General features: G+C 40.1%; 1 protein-coding gene across 6 annotated transcripts in view; it reads right to left on the bottom strand.

Annotated features, from left to right (window-relative positions):
* The window catches only part of BDNF (brain derived neurotrophic factor), a 67,951-nt gene that overhangs the window by 24,150 nt on the left and 25,511 nt on the right, over positions 1 to 18,290 (bottom strand). For 2 of the 6 annotated variants that reach the window (XR_008553468.1, XM_037522539.1), the window contains exon 1: positions 4,585 to 5,159. The exons of 3 other annotated variants lie outside the window; for them this stretch is intronic. The gene's annotated coding sequence lies outside the window, so the exon portion shown is untranslated. Of the gene's footprint in view, positions 1 to 4,584; positions 5,160 to 17,763; positions 17,829 to 18,290 lie in introns of those variants that run through there. One more of the 6 variants, XM_037522540.2, reaches the window with a different exon arrangement.

Genomic DNA, 18,290 nt, shown 5'->3' with positions numbered 1-18,290 from the left:
TTTCCTGCACATCTGAACTGCCTGTGGCAGTCTAAACATGTCCCATGTCCAAGTCCTGTCCCAAACCTACGAATCTCAGGGAGTAGGACCTGATTTCTATATCTTTTCTTTAAGTTTCAAAGTAAATCTAATAATGATCATGTTTGGGTTCCTCTATTCTCTTATGTTCTTAATAGTTCATTCACCAGGATCCTCAGTTTTAAGCAAAATTATAAATAAGAAGGTACAGGAGGAAATCAGTTATCATATATTCATTTTTCCCCTTGAGTTTTTTTCTCTTAAAAAAGGAAAAAAGTAACTTCAAAAGCTCCTAAGAATAAACTTTTTTCTTTTTATCATCCCATCGCCATTTTTGTCCTTGGCACACCAAAGGTTGCCAGTTTGCTTTACAGAAAGAGTGGACACTAGGCTAGGGTGATATTAGCTTGCATCTGCCAGGTACTCTGATGTTTCAAGGGGAAAATATGGTTTTTACTTGACCATTGCAGGTAATGGTTATAGAGTCACACTTATGGTAAGAGGGATGGGTTGGGAGAAGTTACTGGACTGTAATCCTTGCTCCGTCTCTATAGGTGTATATCTTGGAACAATTTATGTAGCTATTGTAAGCTTCAGTTTCCTCATCTGTTATAAGGGAATATGTCTTTCCAATCTTTTCCAAAGGGCTATTTATAGGGTCAAATGGAGTGAAACATATATGCATTTTTTAATATATGGAACACTATACCTTCTGGACAAGTTTATTATTTAACTGTGCAATCCTGCCGACATATGACATTAGCCAATATAATCCTGTTGGAATGTTAATGATGACAAACCAATTGAATTTAGGTTCCAGATCCAATGCCTACTTGTGCTCTACACTAGGTTAAATCTTTGTAACCTTTAATACTGCTTACAACAGGAATGATGGGGGTTCCCCTTATTTTTATGAGACTGACTTTGAAGACTGACCAGAAGTTCTGGAATAATAGATACTTCCAGGTTTTAAGAAAGTCATTTTTAGGGTCTTAGAACCAGACAAATGTATGTTCGATATCAGGTTATGAAAAGCATTTCAAAAGAAATAGTATTGGTGATAATAAATTTTATTATCATTATAGAACTTAATGATTTATAAAAATGAGTTAATGAAATCTTCACAATAAGGTCATCCTGAATTACTTCTCAGCTATTAGACCTATCTATGAATATCTCTAAAAATCATGCAACAAAAAAAGTATGGACCTCATCATATTGCCATTTATGAACACACTGAACAAGTGGCTGAATGCAACCCTTTTTATTTTTTTAAAAGTTTTATTTTATTCATTTATGCATATAAGAACTAGGCCAGAGGTGCGGGGAGTGAGGATTCACCACCAACAAGAGTGGAGAGGTGCATGGGTGCCTTGGGGAAGGAAATTCTATGGGGACTCAATCTGAGGGGATGGGGGGAAGCAAATATTGTCCAAAAAAATTAAAAAATGATAAATGTTAAGGTAAAAAAATAAATAAAATGTAAAAAAGGAAAAAAAGGAAACAAGAGTGGCGAGCAGAACAGGTGGATCTACTGAAATACACTGCTGAGGGGAGCAGCAGGAGAGACAAGAAAGGTCTGCTGTGCCATGGGGTTTAGCTCCCTGGCTGCAGATTGAACTCATGCTGCAGTGGCTAATGATAGTTTGATAGCACTGAAACTTTAACCCCTGCACCACCAGGAAGGCCCTGAACATAACCCTTAATGCAAAGAATGTCCACAGATGTGGGGAGAAGACAGCCATTTTTCACAAGGAAGAAAGATTTAGGACTTTGGAATTTTTATTTGCTGACTTTTAGTCTAGAACAATGATTTTCCATATGGGCTTTACAGAGCAGGCCTCTTGCAGGGAGCAAAATTAAGGTCAAGGGGACAGCATATTGACACTTGTAGTTGTAGTTTGACTAGAACAGCACTGCTTATTTTTGTCTTATGTATTGGGGTTTCATTTAAGATTTTATTAGGGGGAAAAAGTCCTACAATTTATTTATATTTATACATACCATTAAGTTAGGTTAGTGGAGGTGTGACTATTCCTTAACTTTGCTTCAAAGAAGGAAAAACAGAGCCAACCCTAACCCTAGCATTATTCTCATTGCCCTGCTCAGAAGTGGAAAAGACAGCCAGGAAAATAACTATAAGTTTGGTATTTGAAGGTGAGTAGGACATATTACCATTTCCTGGGCCTGTGATTTTTGTTGTTGTTGTTGAGATTCACAAAAGAACTATGCAAAAATTTGCTTTCCTGTGTATTGAGGTGAAACTTTTCTGAGTTGTTCTCTTGTTATATTGACACAATTTACATGACCTGTGAATACTACATATAGAGTCTTACTTATTTCACATATTTGAAGAAAAATGCCTCCTGACTTCACATCTCAAGGACAGTCAACAGACTGAGAAGTGTTTTCTAGTAAGCTCTAAAGAGATACCATTACTAAATTGAAGTATGCTTTTTGATTGACGCTTAAAGGCAAGATAGTTTTCACTATACTGATTTTTCCATCTTTTCTTTAGTCAGCATAATCATGTAACCATCTTCCAGTAAATGGAAGCGTTCTCACCATTTAAGTTTCTGTCAGAAGAAAACACACAGGATTTATAAACACTGCCAAGTAAAAGATAAATTCCTGAATCCTAGAGGCCTAAACATAGCCTTTTAAGTAAGGGGAAAATCCATCCTAGAACCAGTAGAAATGAACAGCATTTTTGATCCAGAAGTTTTCCTTCTACTCTTGTAGTTTCGACAGGCATTATTACAGTTCCTTATGAAATGACCTTAAACTGCAAATTATTTCACACTATCTAAGAAGAACTGTCACTGTCTTAATTTAGACATAATATGACACCTGAAAGTCAGGGGGATAAGAAAACCATCTCTTAAAATTATTCATCTAAAGTGTTCCAGGATCACCACTGAAAATACACTATGGGCAGGAAGTTCTGCAGTAACTCAGAGAATTTGCTCAACAGATTTTTAAATTTTTTTTTTTGTAAGTATGAGTATAAAGATAGGTCATGGAAGGCTTTTGTGAAATATGATTATATGAAATATCTGGAGTATGAGTACATGAACTGTGAGCATTTGAAGTACATGAATAGGTCACAGAAGTATTATATGGGCAAATCAGTGATGTTCCTTATCAAATAGCACCTGAAAATGGATTGATCGATATATGGAAAAGAAACCCCATCTACCTCACTGCCTGGCACCCACTGGGCACTCAATTAGTGCTTGGTGAATTAATAAATAAAAGACTCATAGAAGGAAAGCTTTGAAATAGGAGAAAACAGAACCCTATAGGGAATGTAAATAGCAAACAGCTTGCTTTGCTGTCAGGCAACGTTTGTACTTGAAAGCAATACGAGATCAGAGAGAATAGATGTCCGTGAGGAATGAGTGGGCCTGCAGCCTGTGGTTGAAACACACACATTCATACATCTCCATGTTGGGAAATCTCCAACCACTCTACAGAAGAGCAAAGAAAGTGATAAATGTGATAAAAGCCTGATGGGGTAGGGTCAAATTTTTTCACAGCTTACATTAAAAAGAGAAACTCTTTGAAAAGCTGTAATATCTAAAGATGCTATGTTTCCAGAGAGGAAGGTGAATAGGAAGAAGTTTTTTAGTTGAGTTGTTGACCTGTCTAAAAAATCTAATGTCAAATGTTAATTTCTTAAGCAATTGAGGCATCTAAATCTGATCATGACTTTTCTTTTTAAAAGCATTCCATTCTAGGGCCTCCCAGGTGGCGTAGCAGTTGAGCATTGGGCTGCGAAGCTGCCCACAGCCTCTGCAGCGCTGGTCGATCCCCGGCCACCGGGCGAGGGTCCCACATGGCACGCAGACCTCTCCTGCCGCCCGCTGCTCCCCTCAGCAGTGTATTTCATCAGTCTGCCTGCTCTGCTCAACCTGCCTCTGACTCTGGTAGACTCTCTCACCCTCCTGCGCTTCTGACTGTACCCAGTGCTTGTATAAATAAATAAATAAATAAATCTTTAAAAAAAAAAAAAAAAAAAAAAGCATTCCATTCTATCTGATCCAAAGGAAAAATAACTAATTTTGAGAATCCATATATAAGTGTGGAAAAGTAAATGTACAGCATTCTGCAAAGAAAGGAGAAGGATTTCTGATATTTCAAATGTACGTATCTCAGAGGGTTCAAAGACAAAAATAGCTGATTGTCCTCATTAGGAAACTATGTGAACTAAAAATAAGAAGCACACCTATGATCAATACATTTGAAAAACTTAGGAGTACAAAAGCCCTTCAGAGTGTACCTAACTCCAACCACTCACTTCAGCATGTCTCCTTCCTAAAAGGGCTTTCGTCTCTGGTTAAACATCTATAACAAGGAAAAGGCGACTGTAAGTTTAACTTTTTGAGTAGTTACACCATTTTACATTCCCACCAGCAGGAGATGAGGGTTCCACTTTTTCCACATTTTCACCCATCTATATTACCCTTATTGCCTTCAGCCATCCTATCTTAGGTGTGAAGTGGCTTTTCATTGTGGCTTTGTCCCTTTTTTTATAATTAAAAAAAAAAAAACAACAAACCTCACCTAGGTCAAGGAAGGCAAGGAGTAGAGCCAGTTACCCATGGGGGGCAGTCCACAGCTTTGGTAGTATCCAGCTTGAGATGATCATGGCTAGTGAGCCACCCAGGAGTTGGATTTGACTTTGAGGGAAAGTTCTGGCATGGGTAGAGGTCCAGTCTGTAGGGATGTTCCCATAACCTTTCCAGATCTAGTGAGGTGCACCTATCACTTGGTTTAAAGGGTTTTCTATTCATTCAGTGACTTATGAAAGAAAAAAAGAAAAGAAAAAACTGTAACAAGAAAAGGAATCATAGTCCAGGAAGGCTCCTTTTTTCTTTGTTAGGTTGTAGATGCCCCTATTAAAGTATTTGTATGCAAAAGGCATTCAGTATTTGCTTAATTAAATGGAACAGAAAGTTCTTCTAGATACTATGTTGGGAACCTAAATTTATCACTGGTCCTAGATCTGCTCTCTGGGAAAGCACAAAATAAACCTACTCCTTCCTCCATATGCTAGCTTTTCACATTTGTAAAGATTGTACTCTAAGGATGTCAAAAACATATTACACAAGCTGCCATTCTAATCCCCAGCCACGGTGGGCATTAACAATCAGAACATTCTTTCTCACTGAGGCTGGACAGTTTTGGAATTCTTTGAATTTAACATTCCAGGTAGCACCATCAGGTGCTTAGGGTTGTTAATGGTGACAAAAACCAGTTGCCATTTCTACTCAAGTTTTCTTGTTCTGAACCACTCATTCAGATTTCCTCAACCAGCAAGTTTCAAGTTCCCAGTGCTTTCTGGTGACAAGGATCTCAGTACACATGGATTGTCAAAGATAGACACTGGCAACCTCTTTCAGTTTTTTGAGCTGAAGATAATAGTCTATAGTCTGTTTAAAAGGTAGGAAAGAACGATAAGCTCCCCTTTTTGAATACTATGCTTCTCTAAGTACAGAACGAAATGGCGGTAGTTATGTTAACCACCCCCAGTCCAGTGCCACAGGCTCCCACTGTACCCGCAGTTATTTAAAATCTCCATGTTTCTTTTCTACAATCTCACAAAGTCAGACCCTAAACCTTGTCCCAAATCCCCACTGCATCCTGTATTTATACAATTGATTTTTTAACCTAATCAGAGTATTTTACATTTGGGTAAATGTACACGATCCAGATTCTATCACTCAACAGATTGTCTGCTGGCTTTATGTTTCAATTAGATAAGCATATTGTCTGTGGCTTCAGATGCATTATCAGCCCACATGTTAGTGCTGGATGTACTTTCCCAATGCTGCTTAAGAGAGAACACCTTCAACAGTTTGGTCTAGGAATGTGGCCTGGGATTCCGCCAAGCACCTCTTCCAGCAACATGAAGCAAACTCTCAATCTTCACAGTCTGCATCAGGCAAAAAAAATGTATCTGTGTTTAAAAACACTCCTCATAATTCAAGAAATAAACATGTGAAGAGATAGAAATACTTGTTTCAATTTGGGCATAGTTTCAGTTTTCAGAGTGAAGAAAGAAACCATGAGAAAATGTAGCAAACGCTAATGGTAGCAACTCCCAGTCCAAGACTGATTAGATTATATCCCAAGATTTCTGTTTGCTTTCAATTTAAAAAAAATATTTTAATGAAGTAACATTACATCCTTGATAATATTTTCATAACATAGGATTTCTATTCTCAAATATAGTCACCACAGTTCTCCCACTACCAAAATACCCATAATCTTCCACCGTAGTCCATTGTGCTGCTCTCCTGGCTTTTTTCTTCCCTACAGCTCCTACTCCCCTCCTGGATGCCTCAGATCTATGGTCAACTTTCAAGGATCGATTTTAAAGTTTGTCTAAATCCTTTGCTTAATTCCTTTATGCTCACAAATAAGTGAAACTATCTGGTATCTATCTTTCTCCTGGTTTCTCTTCCAGTTCCATCCATGTTGCTGCAAGTGGCATGAGTTTATCTTTTTGCATTGCAGAGTAGTATTTCATTGTGTATGTAGACCATATCTTCTTGTCCACTCATCTATTTTGGGGCTTTTAAGTTGTTTCCCTATCTTGACTATTGTAAATAGTGCTGCTATAAACATGGGAGTACAGGTTTCCTTTTGAGTTAGTGTTTTTGTGTTCTTTGGGTAGATACCAAAGAGTGGAATTGCTGGGTCATATGGCAGATCCATTTTGAGTCTTTTCAGGAACCTCCACACAGCTTTCCATCGTGACTGGACCAGTTTACATTTCCACCAACAGTGTAAGAAGGTTCCTTTTTCTCTACATCCCCATGGGCAGTTGTTGTTTCTGGTTTTTGTTTGTTTGCTTGCTTTTTAATATGGGTCATTCTCACCATTGTGATATGGTATCCCACTGTGGTTTTGATTTACATTTCCCTGATGTAAGTGATGATGAGCATCTTTTCATATGCCTGTTGGCCATCTGTCTTTCTTTGGAGCTCTTCTGTCCATTTTTTTTTTTTTAAAGATTTATTTGTTTATACAAGCATTGGGTACAGTCAGAAGCGTGGGAGGGTGAGATAATTCACCAGAGCCAGAGCAGGGAGCAGAACAGGCAGAAGGACGAAGTACACTGCTGAGGGGAGCAGCGGGCGGCAGGAGAGGTCTGCATGCCATGGGGGACCCGGTGGCCGGGGATTGACCAGCGCTGCAGATGCTGCGGGCAGCTTCGCAACCCAGCGCTCAACTGCTACACCACTGGGGAGGCCCTCTTCTGTCCATTTTTTGATTGGGTTGTTTTCTTTTTGTTGAGTTATATGGACTCTTCATACATCTTCAATATCAGTCCCTTCTCTGATGCATGGTGTGCAAATATTTTCTCCCATTTTGTAGGGTATCTCTTCACTTTGGTTACTGTCTCTTTCACTGTACAGAAGCTTTTTAGTTTGATGTAGTCCCAGTTGTTTATATTCTCCTTTGTTTTCCTTTTTGCTGAGGATGAGTCTGCAAAGATATTTCTGAGGTTTATGTTATAGAGTATTTTGCCTATGTCTTTTTCTATGTATTTCATGGTTTCAGGTCTTATACCCAGGTCTTTTATCAATTTTGTATTGATTTTCATGTATGGTGTGAGACTGTGATCTAGTTTCATTCTTTTGCATGTGGCAGATTTCCTCAACACCATTTATTGAAGAGGTTTTCCTTGTCTCAGTGTATATACTTCACTCCTTTGTTGCAGATTAGTTGCCCATAAATATGTGTTTTTTTTCCTGGACTTTCAATTCTATTTCATTATTCTGTGTCTGTTTTTATTTTATTACCATGCTGTTCTGATTATTATGCCTTTATGGTATAATTTGAAATACAAAGTGTGATACCTCCATTTTTTTCCCTTTTAGTCAGGAGAGCTTTAGATATTTGGGGTCTTTTGTGGTTCCACATGATTATCAGTAATATTTGTTCTATTTCTTTGAAGAAATGCTGTTGGGATTTTCACTGGGATTGCAGTGAACCTGGATATTGCTTTAGGTAGGATGGCCATTTTGATGATGTTGATTCTTCCTATCCATGAGCAGGGAATATCTTTCCATTTTTTTGTGTCTTCCATTTCTTTCTTTTTTTTTTTTTTTAAGATTTATTTATTCATTTATACAAGCACTGGGTACAGTTAGAAGTGCGGGAGGGTGAGAGAATTCACCAGAGCCAGAGCGGGGAGCAGAGCAGGCAGAAGGACCGAAGTACACTGCTGAGGGGAGCAGCGGGCGGCAGGAGAGGTCTGCGCGCCATGCGCCATGCGGGACCCTCCTCTGGTGGCCGGGGAGCAGCCGGGATTAAACCAGCGCTGCAGATGCTGCGGGCAGCTTCGCAACCCAGCGCTCAACCGCTGCGCCACGGGGGAGGCCCTCTTCCATTTCTTTTAACAATGTTTTATTAGTTCCTTTATTTCCTTTGTTAGGTTTATTCCCAGGTATTTAATTTTTTTTTTTTGTAAGATTACACATGACTCTAATTTCTTCTTCTAGGTCATTGTATATAAGAAGGCAACTGATTTTCCCACATTGATTTTGTATCCTGTTACTTTGCTGAACTGTTTGATTTAATTAGTTTTTGGGGTTCTCTATGTATATCATCTGCAAATGATGATTGTTTTACTTTTCCCAATTTGGATTCTTTTCATAGCTTTCTAATTGCTCTAGTTAGGACTTCTAATACTACATTAAATAGCAGTGGTGTTTTATACCAGACCTTAAGAAAGGCTTTCAGTTTTTTACCTTTGATAATGCTAGCTGTGGTTTTGTCATAGATGACATGAGGTTAAGATACATTCCATCTATCTACAATTTTTCATCATAAATGTATGTTGAATTTTGTCAAATGCTTCCTTGACATCTATTCATATGTTCATGTGGGTCATACTTTCTTTTTGTTGATGTGGTGAATTACATTGATTGAATTTCAGATGCTGAACCATCCTTGTGGTTGGACCAACACCACTTGGTTGTGGTGTATAATTTTTTTATAATGCATTGCTGGATTCAGTTTGCTAAGATTTTAAGGATTTTAGGTTCTGTGTTCATCAGGGACATTAGTCTGTACCTTTTCTTTCTGTTATCTTTGATTTTGTTATTAATGTGATGTTGACCTCATAAAATATGTTTGAAAGTATTCCTACTTTCTTGATTTTTGGAAGAGTCTGAGCAGGATTGGTATTAGTTTGTCTTTGAAAGCTTGGTAGAACTTCCTTGTGAAGTCATCTAGCTCCAAACTTTTTTTGGGGGGTAGAGTTTTGATTACGGTTTCGATTCCTTGCTTGTGATTGGTTTGCTTAGGTTTCTATTCCTTCCCTATTTATTCTTGGACGACTGCAGTATTCTAAGAATCTGAACATTGTATCTAGGTTGTTGAATTTGTTTGCACATTAATATTCATTATAATCTCTCACTATCCTCTGAATTTCTGCATTATCTCTTATAACTTCTCTTTCATTTTTGGTCCTATTTTAAGTTCTCTCCTTCTTTTTCTTAGTAAGCCTAGCTAAAGGTTTGTCTATTTTGTTTATTTTTTCAAAGAACCAGCTTTTAGTCTCATTGATCTTTTGGACTTTGATTTTTTATTTCAATATTTCTGCTCTAATTTTTACTATTTCCTTCCTTCAGCTGACTGTTGGATAATTTTGTCCTTTTTTTAGTTCTTTGGAATGACAGACAAGGTAATTTATTTGGCTGGAATTTCTTCCTTTGTTTTGGTGGTTCTATTTAATTGATTGTTCAGTTTTGTTTTGTTTTGTTTTTTAAATATATTTATTTATTTATTTATTTATTTATACAAGCACTGGGTACAGTCAGAAGCGCGGGAGGGTGAGAGAACTCACCAGAGCCAGAGCGGGGAGCAGAGCAGGCAGAAGGACCAAAGTACACTGCTGAGGGGAGCAGCGGGTGGCAGGAGAGGTCTGCACTCCATGTGGGACCCTCACCCGCGGCCAGGGATCAAACCGGTGCTGCAGAGGCTGCAGGCAGCCTCGCAACCCAGCGCTCAACCGCTGCGCCACCGGGGAGGCCCAGATTGTTCAGGTTTTTATTATTCTTCTCTTTGGTTTAAATACTATATCTCCTTATAACAGCTGCATTAGCCTAATCAGGGTTCTTCATAGATTATCTGTTTTTGCCCCTTTTCAGCTTCATTATTTTTTTCCTTATCTTGAACTAATGGCAATTTTTCTACTTTATGTCTTGCGGGTGGGTCTCCTTTTGATTAGGCAGCTTTGTGTTCTTTCAGCTTCCTGTAGGAGTATGTTCATTTTCTTTTTTCACATTTGGAATGTTTTCTACCATTATTTCTTGAAACAATTTTTCAGTTCTCTTCTCTCTCTTCTCCTGGGATTCTTATGATTTGTCTATTACCTTTCCTCATGTTGGGTGTTGTTTCATCATTTCTTTCTCTTATATCTTTCTTTTTCTATTTTGATTCTTTCCCCATTTGCCTCATCAAGCTCACTGATTCAATTTTCCATTTGGTTTGTTCTACTTCTTTGGCTTTGTCTAGAATTTTTCATCCCCTTCTTGATATTCCCACATCCTGCAATTCAATTATTTTCTTATTTAAAGTTTTAATTTTGATCTTCTGTTCCTTGATCATCTTTCTAACAGCATTCATTTCTTTTCTGAGTTTCCCAGCATATCTCTGCACTGTTTCTCTGAGAGTTCTCTATATTGTTCCAATTGTTTGATTTTCTTAATCATTTTTATTTTGAATTCTGTATCTGACAGGTATGAAAGCTCTTCCATGTCTTTGCAATTTGGTTCTGGGGTTTTGTTCTCTTTCTGCGGTGTATTGTTCCCCTGAGGACTTGCTTGGCCATTTTTATTTTTGTCCTCCCTATTGTTTGCTCTGCTGTGGTTGGGGCTTTTGTTGTGTGTGGTTCCTTGTCGCTACTGTTTTGGGCATTTACTGGTTGTTGGACATAACAGCTGGGGCCTTGTGGGGTCTAGGGTGATGCTGAGGTCTCTGTAGTAGCTCCTCTGGGCAATTTTCTAGTTGATGGTCCATATGGCCTGAAGAAGCATGTGGCCAGGTACCATTACCTCTGGGGACCTACCTCACCCCACACAGCTCAGGTTTTTTCTGGCCAATGGCCTATCCAAGGCTCTATTTTCAATTTTTTATTCTTTTTATTGAGGTAACATTAGCTTACAACACTGTATATGATTTGTAAGTATAGGTTCACACCCCTTCAGATGGAGTTTCTCTGTCTTTCCCTCTCTCTCTTCCCTCTCATTCCTTTCTTCCTCTCTCATACAAATAATTTTTAAAAACCTTTTTTTCCTGAAAAGTAACATTTTCTTCACCCGACTACTTCTGCACCTGACATGACAAATAGACAATTTAAGGACTTCCTTTGGTAATGTGCTTACCAGAAATTGGCACAATCTTAACATATATAGTTTTCCATTCTCTGAAGCACAATAACTGGCCTCTCCAATGGTATGCAAAAATTTAAAAGCATTTAAGTGAAAATCCACCAGGAAAGGAAACCTGCACTGATCTTTATTGCAACACTATTTACAACAGGTAAGATATGGAAACAACCTAAATGCCCCAAAACAGATGACTGGCTAAAGAAGATGTGGTATACATACATAATGGAATACTATTCAGCAGTCAAAAAAGATAAACTCATGCCATTTGCAGCAACATGAATGGAGTTGAAAGGGATTATGCTCAGGGAAATAAGTCAGAAGGAAAAAGAAAAATGGTTTCACTTATAGGAAGAATATAGGGGAACCAAACAAGGTATTGGGAAAAACAAAACTAGCAGGCAAAAGATAAATCAAAAACATTCAGCAGGGGATGTGGAGGGAGAGGGATCGTACATGGGTTGGAAGAGCACAAGAGACTATGGTGATGGTTCACGTGTGGCTTGGTGGTGGGAATTCTATGGGGATTATACCTGAGAGGAACAATAACACACACACAAAAAAACATAAATTTAAAAAAAAAGAAAATCCACCAGTAAGTTTATAGTAGCTAATATATCTCAAACATCTGTAGCATTTCATATGTTGCAAAAATGATAATTTTATGAGTGAATTAAATTGTGCATAAAAATTCTTAGAACTGAGAAAACTAAAGAACATTTATGATGCATACTAAAAAATAGTATTATTACACTTATTCCCTCTAATTTCTGTCTGTCCTGCAGCAAGACAACTTTGGCACTGTTTTGGTTTCTATTGTGGGAACATGAAAAATAAATCAAATATAAATTTTTTCCAAAGAATTTTAAGCTAATTTCTAAGCACTGGCTGGTTCCTGCTTCCATAACTAATTTGTGGTGGTGGTGCAGATGTATGTGCTTATTCTAAAATAGAGACAATACCTCTAATTTCCTTCTCCTTATACTTTTTTTCTTTACTTTTTTGGTGTTTGAAGTCTTGCTACATATATGACCCTTGATTTTATTCCTTAGTCTCCTCAAATCATTGAAGTTATAATAATAGATCATTGATCAAAGACATTCTTAAGGTTTCTCTACTCAATTTATTTGGTGTTACTGTATCTCAGAAAGTGTAACTAGTTGCCCGTAGCAAATGAATAAAATCAGAACCTTTGTACTCCATACCACAGTGCATATATTTGAAAATAATAAACTTTAAAAAGGAGGTCAGTCCTTATTCCTGGCAGGCCATTCTTCATTTGGCTACTATATTAAAGTAGTAAAGGTCTTAGCATATGGTATTGAGTTGTGGATAAGCCTGTTTTGAAATCTCACCTACAATTGCAAATGCATTCAAAACCATCATCAAGCCAACATACACACTCACCAAATCTGAGCAGGGTGGCATGGAAATTCTACCAACTGTAGCCTTGGGAAAATGGCTCAGATGGCAAGAAAGTCATTAGGATGGTAAAGCCACAGATTTTGTTCTCAAGACAGCACTATTGCTTCAACTTCTGATGAACTGAGTAAATGCACTGAAATTGCCGGTTCAATTTATTTGAATTTCCATTATATAAATCTTGATTTCATACATACTAGTTTGTAATTAAATGACAGGCTGCCTGCTAGTTTTATTTAATTATTTAATTTATTAATTTAATAAGCCAATTTGAAGTTAAATGATTTTTTATCCTATAATTTTACACATCTTACTTATATTGTCTTAGAATTAAGGAATTCTCCCTTCCCTGCCCTCCTCCCTCCAAAAATGTAGAGGCATGTCAAAAACAGAAGGTCGTCATAAAGCTTTAAGTCAGACCAAAGAAACCAAGATGAAAGCACATTTAAGAGCTACTAGGTTCTGGGAGCTTTCAAAATCAAGACATTACTACCATGACAACCAATGAAAAGTTCTTTCAAGTGAAGCTTTGGGGAAAACTACATAACATGCATTACTCCCTGGGCCCTGTGGAAATAAATTTTTACTTTATTATGACTGTCACTGAAGCTTGTAAATTTCCTTCGCTTTCCCCTTCTGTCCCACACCCAGACCTCCAGTTCATCTAATGCAACCACCCATCCTTCACACTTGAGGCCCTGTATCAGTGAGCTATCAGGGCAATGAGCCACCTGTTAGCAACCATTTCAGTTCGTCAGATTTGTCTGACCAAGAGCATAAATGTCCCTGAGTTTGTACTTGAATTTGAGTACTTACACTTAAATGAAAACTTCCATATTCCTTCTCTCCAGATACTCGGTTTCTCTATAGAAAGGAGACTGTCATTCTATTGCACTTAGAGAACACACCCATTTACCACTCCCTCAATCTGAAATCTTTCAAAGTCAATGTATTAGTGAGCTCCTTGCATCTGTCATCCATAATGACCCCATATAGTATTTAACTATATGACCCCATATAGTTGGGTTTACAACTTTTCTAAGGCTTTAGCATTAAGCATAATGGAAAGCCAGAGATGCATTGTAAGTATAAAATTATTTAGTGTTGAACAATTCTCTGCCTGAAGTGGAGGTTTAAGTGACTTTGAGGCTGTATGCCTAAGCTTAAATGTACCAAAGTCTTCCTCTGTTTATTAGGGTTAAACTCCTCATACAAATGACATACGGATTTCATTTGCCAGCAGAGTTTATTGCTTAACATTACTCCATACTAAACAGTAAATGGATGCAGAGTGTAACCAATAAGATTGCTCTTTCACTTTTGAAGCCCATCTGGGTATGTTATTCATCCTAATAAAGAAAATTTATCACAACGTAACTTAATGTGACTCTTGTTCAAACGATTTCTCCCTCCAGTGAACAACAGCCAGTATTTAAACCTAGAATTCCCCGGAATTCTCTCCTCCATTCCTCTTTAAAATGCAATTCACAGCTTGAGATCACAGAGCCTGCCAGTGGCTGAATGGCTGTGCTAGCTGGCTGAGAGTCCTTCAATTAAGCAGCAATTTTGCAATTAGTGGAAACTGAGTGCTCCATAACAATCGTTTGAAAACAAGTTGAGACAAGTTAGTAATTACCCTATTAAAGGAATATATTCTCTTGCATTGGGCTAGGCAAGCCCCCTCCTATGCAAACGCAAATCTTCCACACGTGGAGATGCAAGTTGAAAATTGTGTTTTAACCATTAAAATAAAAGAAGACATCCAAATGGGAGTGCCTTTCATTTTAAAAGATATTCAGAGTTATCATACACTTCTCCACATTCCGTATTTATTCAGGTTTCATTCACATCTAAAAGGGTTCTTTTTTACTACTCTGGGACTAACTTCCTAAATCTTAAAATGCTAATGAACAACTTGTCTGTGACCTTGCCTTTGTGTATATTTTCAATATTCTTTAAGCTTAATAGAAGATTAAGTCTATGATTGAAACCCAAAACTGCTGGCTCTTATATCTGGGGAAGAAGTGAATGGGGGAGGAGAAAAGGTGGGGTGATATTTATATAAGGTTTTAAAAATTAATGTAAAAAAAAGTGTAAACAGGTGCTGACTTACAGCCTAGAGCTATTTATGTCACACAAAAATGAAATAATCAATTACCTGCATTTTGACTATTGAAAAACTGGGGTTCTTAAAGATTCCAGGAAGAAGAGACTAGCTTACATTGTAATGGTGCCCTTATTAAGCAGGAAATCCAAAGACTTTGAGGCAGGATTTTTTGAAATTTGCATTATTTAGAGGATTTCCCCACTCCTAGGGAGTCAAAATTAACCAGTAATATCCCAGCACCTCTCCAACCTCCTTTGGCCATTATGAGATTCAGGCAATTAGCTTACCTAGTAAATGAATTACTTGAGGTGACCATTGAATTTTAGACAAATGGTCACTTGCTGGGTTCCTTTTGTTTGCAAGTAAAAGTTCTACTTATCCTAAAACAGACTTCCTAAATGTTTCATTTTCTGGGGATACTCCCAGGCTGCCCTACTAGGCATCTTAAGTGACCTTAAATATCACCTTAAAATAAACAACATCTCCAGTTGCTAATTCCGCTCTGAATGGGCTATGAAAGCCTCCAAAGGTATGTTAAAAATTACTCAGCTATTTTGCTTTTAAAAAAATGTGATCTCTAAGTGTGTCTGCAGTGTTCTAATGCTTCAAAACATGTGCGTAATTCTTGTTTATCTGGAAATTATTTCTTTCTGCTTATATCATTTATAAACAGAACGCTTTGTAATGATTTAAAATAGCTCTACATACATAAGACTTCTTCTATCATAATACTTATTACTTACCAGTCTATATGTACTAACATCACACTTTGCAAAGTAAGTTAGAAGTAAAGAAATACAACGACTTTATAGCCCTGGAATTCCAGTAATGGTGACCAACATGTTTTGAATTCCAGTAAAGGTTATGGATATATTTCAACAAGTGTCTCTTCTTTCTATTACCTCTGCTGCCAGTCCACAGGTAAACTCACAAAAGAAAATTCTAAAACAAAACGTGTGTAAAATGAGGGAAGAGGAGTTAGTGATTGTGTGAAAAGGAATACAGTTGCTAGAGACAAAACGTTGCAGTGTTACTTCTACACGCTATATGATCTATTAGGGTGATAACTTAAAGCACTTGGAGTCCAGAGCTCGGAAACCTCCAAATTAAAATGATAGCGGTATCATGAGGTGAACTTGGGGGACGCCCATATTGAGCTGCATTAATTTGTAATTACACCTCAACAAATAAAAAGGCAAAAAATATACAAATACAATTTTAAGACCTAAATGTCTCCTGGCTTTATAACAAACTCATATAAAAATAGATTTTTAGATAAAAACAAAGGGGAAGGTGTGTTTTCCAATAAGTTAAGTTTGAAGCCTCTTTGAAGAGCCTTCATTTTATATGCAGTTAAAAACCCACGTTCTCAGTAACATATTGCTTTGCTTTTCAAAGACAAATGCATTAGGAGAATTAATAAACACTCAGAAATATGCTTTTCTTTGCTTCTGGCCAAGAACATTCCTGCATTCTTGTCAGAAAATGTTCGCTAGTTACTGCTGACATTAAGGAGTAAGTTTAAGAACCCTAAAATAAGGTCCAAGGAGCTTTAACACACCACCAACTGCATCCCGTCAAAGATCTCCCGGCGCGAGGAAACCTTTTTGCATTGGTGCCAAAGAGGCGCAACGAGTCAAAATTCATTCGAGTTGGGTGTCAGCAGCATCCTTCAACAAATACCCGCCACCAGCTCCGGAAGGGATCCCGCAAAACTCTTCCCCACCCCCAAGTCACCACCCCCAGCAGTGGCTCTGGGCAGCTTGGCCGGCAGAGGGCACCCTCTACCTTCCTTGCGCGCTCTCCCTACCTCTCCTCCTACTCGCCCCTCCACCCCGCTCCACCCCCAACACACAAACACAGCATCCTCCTACTGCGACTCCAGTTCACTACCGCAGCCCCGAGATTTTTCCCTTCCAGGGGTGCCCCCAGGATTCCACTCCCCTCCTCCTCCCGTCGGGCATAAAGCCCCTTACATTAGCTATTTCTCTCCAGGCACAGCTCATTCCTTCTCGACGGTGCACCCCCGAAAGGACCGAGTCAGGTCATCGCCCCCCACCCCTCCCACCAACATCCCACCCAGTCCCTGAAAATCAAAACTTTTACTTCCTTTGCAGGTGTTCCAAGGGAGGGCAAGGGACCGGGAGAGGTGTGGGCATAGCCAGCCACGACGCCCCGAACCCCACTTAGGTCCGAACGGTTGGAGCGTCCCAAGTTTTCCAAGACAAACTGGCACTGCATTTCTGTAAGTTCGCTTTGCTTCATCAACTCACAGGGAGCAGGTGACCGTGCGCAGCCAGGCTCGAGCTTTGGGGACCAGGATGCAGACTGAGGGCGCAAGGGAACCCCCCACACACACACACACCCCACTAATCTGCAAGAGAATTTTCCCAGTCTACGGGAGGAGTAATAACCCAGTCCCGACACCCTCACCTCAGGTCCCTAGACAGCTGGCGCCCTAAATAATCTTTCACGACCCCTCCTCGGAGGAGGAATTTTCGGGGGGATCCCCGGGGCGCGGTCTTGGCTCGGATCACTCAGCCCCGCGTCTCTCTGCGCTTTCCCTTCAGGGCTTCCCAGGGTGATTTTCCTGCGGGGGGTTCAGGTGACCCCTCCGAGTTGTGGGATGGAGGAGAAAGTTCCCCCAGAGCAAGTCCAGCAGCCCCCACTCCAAGCACCCGGTTCTCCAGGAGCGGAGGACAGGAGTTCTGGCCTCTTGCACAACTTCTGGCTCCCCCTCACCCCAGCCAACTTTGCCCCGCCGACGGGCGGCTCCCGCACCCAGCCCCGCGCCGGACGCGCGCCTACCTCGGGGTCCACACAAAGCTCACTGGTCTCCCGCAGCGGAGTCACATCCTCGTCCCGCGCCCGGCCCCTGCGCCCAGCGCCGGTCCCCGTCGCGGAGCCGCTCGCCGCCGGCCCCACAGCAGCGGTGGCAGCTGCAGCTCGAGCGTCTCATCAAAGCCCCACGAGGAGCAAGCGGGGGGCGCGCCGGACCGGCTCCTCCACTGCGCCCGGGAACCCGCGGCGCGACGGGGTGCGCGGGACGGCGAGCGCGCGGGTGCGCCCGGGCGCGGCGGCGGCGGGGACCCGGAGCTCCAGCCTGCGCCTCCGGCTCGGGTCAGACATTATTTAGCTCTTCGGTTGAGCTTCGATTGGTCAAACGGCGCCGCCCCCCGCCCCCCTCCCCGGGCTCGCCCGCGCCACTGATACCCGTGCGGGGCGGCTGCTTAAAGGGAACGCCGCGCCTTTTCCTCGCCGGGGTACAGCCCCCGGGACTCCCGGGGTTCCCGGGGCTGCCCAGGCCGGTGCTCCCCACGCCTGCAGTTGCAGCG

Source organism: Talpa occidentalis, unplaced genomic scaffold (assembly GCF_014898055.3).
Source record: "Talpa occidentalis isolate TD23 unplaced genomic scaffold, MPIMG_talOcc4v2.1 talOcc4.3, whole genome shotgun sequence".
Taxonomy (NCBI): Eukaryota; Metazoa; Chordata; class Mammalia; order Eulipotyphla; family Talpidae; genus Talpa; species Talpa occidentalis.
The sequence above is the reverse complement of the archived record's forward strand: the minus strand, read 5'-3'. Positions and strand labels throughout refer to the sequence as shown.